The sequence below is a fragment of the Triticum aestivum genome, chromosome 4B (genome assembly GCF_018294505.1).
Source record: "Triticum aestivum cultivar Chinese Spring chromosome 4B, IWGSC CS RefSeq v2.1, whole genome shotgun sequence".
NCBI classification, from domain to species: Eukaryota; Viridiplantae; Streptophyta; class Magnoliopsida; order Poales; family Poaceae; genus Triticum; species Triticum aestivum.
In genome coordinates, this window is record NC_057804.1 from 445,777,273 (window position 1) to 445,783,272 (window position 6,000).

Here is a 6,000-nt window from a genome sequence, read left to right on the forward strand (position 1 = left end):
CAGTATGTATTATTTCCAATAAGTCAGTTGCTCGCTCTATTGTTCCGGAGAACGGAGTCTTTAGTCATCTTGCCCATAAGGCATGGTTCGCAAGCATCAAGTGATTCATAATCAAGTGATTCCAAAATCCCATCAGCATGGAGTTTCTTCATGCGCTTTACACCGATATGACCTAAACTGCAGTGCCACAAATAAGTTGCACTATCATTATTAACTTTGCATCTTTTGGTTTCAATATTATGAATATGTGTATCACTACGATCGAGATCCAACGAACCATTTTCATTGGGTGTGTAACCATATAAGGTTTTATTCATGTAAACAGAACAACAATTTATTCTCTTACTTAAATGAATAACCGTATTGCAATAAACATGATCAAATCATATTCATGCTCAACGCAAACACCAAATAACATTTATTTAGGTTCAACACTAATCCCGAAAGTATAGGGAGTGTGCAATGATGATCATATCAATCTTGAAACTACTTTCAACACACATCGTCACTTCACCCTTAACTAGTTTCTGTTTATTCTGCAACTCCCGTTTCGAGTTACTACTCTTAGCAACTGAACTAGTACCAAATACTGAGGGGTTGCTATAAACACTAGTAAAGTACACATCAATAACATGTATATCAAATATACTTATGTTCACTTTGCCATCCTTCTTATCCGCCAATCACTTGGGGTAGTTCCACTTCCAGTGACCAATCCCTTTGCATTAGAAGCACTTAGTCTCAGGCTTAGGACCAGACTTGGGCTTCTTCACTTGAGCAGCAACTCGCTTGCCGTTCTTCTTAAAGTTCCCCTTCTTCCCTTTGCCCTTTTCTTGAAACTAGTGGTCTTGTCTACCATCAACACTTGATGTTTTTCTTGATTTCTACCTTTGTTGATTTTAGCATCACGAAGAGCTTGGGAATCGTTTCCGTCATCCCTTGCATTATAGTTCATCACGAAGTTCTACTAACTTGGTGGTGGTGACTAGAGAATTCTGTCAATCACTATCTTATCTAGAAGATTAACTCCCACTTGATTCAAGCGATTGTAGTACCCAGACAATCTGAGCACATGCTCACTAGTTGATGGATTCTCCTCCATCTTTTAGCAGTAGAACTTGTTGAAGACTTCATATCTCTCAACTCGGGTATTTGCTTGAAATATTAACTTCAACTCCTGGAACATCTCATATGGTCCATGACGTTCAAAACGTCTTTGAAGTCCCGATTCTAAGCCGTTAAGCATGGTGCACTAAACTATCAAGTAGTCATCATATTGAGCTAGCCAAACGTTCATAACGTCTGCATCTGCTCCTGCAATAGGTTTGTCACCTAGCGGTGCATCAAGGACATAATTCTTCTGTGCAGCAATGAGGATAAACCTCAGATCACGGATCCAATCCGCATCATTGCTACTAACATTTTCAACACAATTTTCTCTAGGAACATATCAAAATAAACATATGAAAGCAACAACGCAAGCTATTGATCTACAACATAATTTGCAAAATACTACCAGGACTAAGTTCATGATAAATTTAAGTTCAATTAATCATATTACTTAAGAACTCCCACTTAGACAGACATCTCTCTAGTCATCTAAGTGATCACGTGATCCAAATCAACTAAACCATGTCCGATCATCACGTGAGATGGAGTAGTTTCAATGGTGAACATCACTATGTTGATCATATCTACTATATGATTCACGCTCGACCTTTCGGTCTCCGTGTTCCGAGGCCATATCTGTATATGCTAGGCTCGTCAAGTATGACCTGAGTATTCCGCGTGTGCAACTGTTTTGCACCCGTTGTATTTGAACGTAGAGCCTATCACACCCGATCATCACGTGGTGTCTCAGCACGAAGAACTTTCGCAACGGTGCATACTCAGGGAGAACACTTCTTGATAATTAGTGAGAGATCATCTTAAAATGCTACCGTCAATCAAAGCAAGATAAGATGCATAAAGGATAAACATCACATGCAATCAATATAAGTGATATGATAGGGCCATCATCATCTTGTGCTTGTGATCTCCATCTCTGAAGCACCATCGTGATCACCATCGTCACCGATGCGACACCTTGATCTCCATCGTAGTATCGTTGTTGTTTACGCCATCTATTGCTTCTACGACTATCGCTACCGCTTAGTGATAAAGTAAAGCAATTACAGGGCGTTTGCATTTCATACAATAAAGCGACAACCATATGGCTCCTGCCAGTTGCCGTTAACTTCGGTTACAAAACATGATCATCTCATAAAATATAGCATCACGTCTTGGCCATATCACATCACAACATGCCCTACAAAAACAAGTTAGACGTCCTCTACTTTGTTGTTGCAAATTTTACGTGGCTGCTACGGGCTTAGCAAGAACCGTTCTTACCTACGCATCAAAACCACAACGATAGTTCGTCAAGTTAGTGCTGTTTTAACCTTCGCAAGGACCGGGCGTAGCCACACTCGATTCAGCTAAAGTGAGAGAGACAGACACCCGCCAGCCACCTTTAAGCACAAGTGCTCGTAACGGTGAAACCAGTCTCGCGTAAGCGTACGCGTAATGTCGGTCCGGGCCGCTTCATCTCACAATACCGCCGAACCAAAGTATGACATGCTGGTAAGCAGTATGACTTGTATCGCCCACAACTCACTTGTGTTCTACTCGTGCATATAACATCAACGCATAAAACCTAGGCTCGGATGCCACTGTTGGGGAACGTAGTAATTTCAAAAAAATTCCTACGCACACGCAAGATCATGGTGATGGCATAGCAACGAGAGGGGAGAGTGTTGTCTACGTACCCTCGTAGACCGTTAAGCGGAAGCGTTATGACAACGCGGTTGATGTAGTCGTACGTCTTCACGAATCGACCGATCCAAGCACCGAACGTACGGCACCTCCGTGTTCAGCACACGTTCAGCTCGATGACGTTCCCCGGGCTCCAATCCAGCTAAGCGTCGGGGATGAGTTCCGTCAGCACGACGGCGTGGTGACGATGATGATGTTCTACCGGCGCAGGGCTTCGCCTAAACTCCGCGACGATATGACCGAGGTGGAATATGGTGGAGGGGGGCACCGCACACGGCTAAGGAACGATCCGTAGATCAACTTGTGTGTCTATGGGGTGCCCCCTCCCCCGTATATAAAGGGGAGAGGAGGAGGAGGCCGGCCTAAGGGGAGGCGCGCCCTAGGAGGGGGAAACCTACTCCAAGTAGGTTTGCCCCCTCCCTTTCCTATTCCAAGAAGGAGAGGGAAGGAAGGAGTGGGAGAGGGGGAAGGCAAGGGGGGCGCCCCCCCCCCCCTTCCTTGTCCTATTCGGACTCAAGGGGAGGGGGCGCGCCTCTTGCCCTGGCCGGCCCCTCTCTCTCTCCACTAGGGCCCATCAAGGCCCATTACTTCCCGGGGGGGGGGTTCCGGTAACCCTCCGGTACTCCGGTTTTCTCCGAAAACACCCGGAACACTTCCGGTGTCCGAATATAGTCATCCAATATATCAATCTTTATATCTAGACCATTTCGAGACTCCTCGTCATGTCCGTGATCACATCCGGGACTCCGAACAACCTTCGGTACATCAAAACTTATAAACTCATAATAAAACTGTCATCGTAACGTTAAGCGTGCGGACCCTACGGGTTCGAGAACTATGTAGACATGACCTAGAACTATTCTCGGTCAATAACCAATAGCGGAACCTGGATGTTCATATTGGTTCCCACATATTCTACGAAGATCTTTATCGGCCAAACCGCATAACAACATACGTTGTTCCCTTTGTCATCGGTATGTTACTTGCCCGAGATTCGATCGTCGGTATCCAATACCTAGTTCAATCTCGTTACCGGCAAGTCTGTTTACTCGTTCCGTAATACATCGTCTCATAACTAACTCATTAGTTAGAATGCTTGCAAGGCTTAGGTGATGATTATTACCGAGAGGGCCCAGAGATACCTCTCCGACAATCGGAGTGACAAAACCTAATCTCGAATTACGCCAACCCAACATGTACCTTCGGAGACACCTGTAGAGCACCTTTATAATCACCCAGTTACGTTGTGACGTTTGGTAGCACACAAAGTGTTCCTCCGGTAAACGGGAGTTGCATAATCTCATAGTCATAGGAACATGTATAAGTCATGAAGAAAGCAATAGCAACATACTAAATGATCGTGTGCTAAGCTAACGGAATGGGTCAAGTCAATCACATCATTCTCCTAATGATGTGATCCCGTTAATCAAATGACAACTCTTTTGTCCATGGCTAGGAAACTTAACCATCTTTGATTCACGAGCTAGTCAAGTAGAGGCATACTAGTGACACTATGTTTGTCTATGTATTCACACATGTATTATTGTTTCCGATTAATACAATTCTAGCATGAATAATAAACATTTATCATGAAATAAGGAAATAAATAATAACTTTATTATTGCCTCTAGGGCATATTTCCTTCACTTAACAGCCCGGAGAGTCAGCCAGGAAATTCTGGACTCGGTTGCTAACTAAAAAGAACCAAATAGTCGACTATCTGGACGCCGAAGCCCTGGCAGCCTTTAAGCATAATATGCATGATGAGTGGCTCGCCCGACACCTTGGCCAGGAAAAACCCAAGTCCATGACGGCCCTAACGACACTCATGACCCGCTTTTGCGCGGGCAAGGACAGCTGGTTGGCTCGCAGTAGCACTACGCCACATTCTGGCACCTCGGACGTCCGCGTCAATAACGGCAAGCCACAGCGCAACAAACATATGCGACAGAACAACGGCGATAACACTGAAGACACGACAGTCAACGCCAGATTCAGTGGCTCGAAATCCGGTCAGCGGGAAAAGCCGTTCAAAAGAAACAATCAGGGACCATCCAGTCTGGACCGCATACTTGAACGCTCGTGCCAAATTCATGGCACCCCGGATAAGCCAGCAAACCACACTAACAGATACTGCTGGGTTTTCAAACAGGCCGGTAAAATAAACGCCGAAAACAAGGACAAGGGGCTGCACAACGACGATGACGAGGAGCCCCGGCGTCCGAACACAGGAGGACAGAAGAAATTTCCTCCCCAGGTGAAAACGGTCAACATGATCTACGCCACCCATACTCCCAAACGGGAACGGAAGTTAGCACTACGGGACGTCTATGCGATGGAGCTAGTCGCCCCAAAATTCAACCCATGGTCAGCCTGTCCGATCACCTTCGATCGTAGGGATCACCCTACCAGCATCCGTCACGGCGGTTCAGCCGCATTGGTCCTAGACCCAATCATCGACGGATTCCACCTCACGCGAGTCCTTATGGATGGCGGCAGCAGCCTGAACCTGCTCTATCAGGACACAGTGCGCAAAATGGGCATCGACCCTTCGAGGATCAAGCCCACTAAAACCACCTTCAAAGGTGTAATTCCAGGAGTAGAGGCCCGTTGCACGGGCTCCATAACACTGGAAGTGGTCTTCGGATCTCCGGATAACTTCCGAAGCGAGGAGTTAATCTTCGATATCGTCCCTTTCCGCAGTGGTTATCACGCACAACTTGGACGAACCGCATTCGCTCGACTCAATGCATTACCACACTACGCATACCTCAAGCTCAAGATGCCAGGACCTCGCGGGGTCATAACAATCAACGGAAACATGGACCGCTCTCTCCGTACAAAAGAACATACTACAGCCCTCGCAGCAGAAGTACAATGCAGCCTTCTCCGACAAACCACCAATCCGGTGACAACAACCCCGAACACCGTCAAGCGAGTCCAGAACACCCCGCAACAGGATCGCCAGGCACGACAAGAGCGCGACTAGCAGTCCGGCCTCCGCTCAAGCCCCATCAAAGCAGCATCCGTGCCGCGCGTACACAATTATGCATGCAAAATACCATGGCATAGGCGGAGGCGTAACAGTGACTCAGTCAACAGTGCGGTATAACCGCAACATACTTTAATAACCCCCCTTTATCTTTCAGGACACTTCTTTTGGGCAGCCTCTTCAGAAGAGACGGA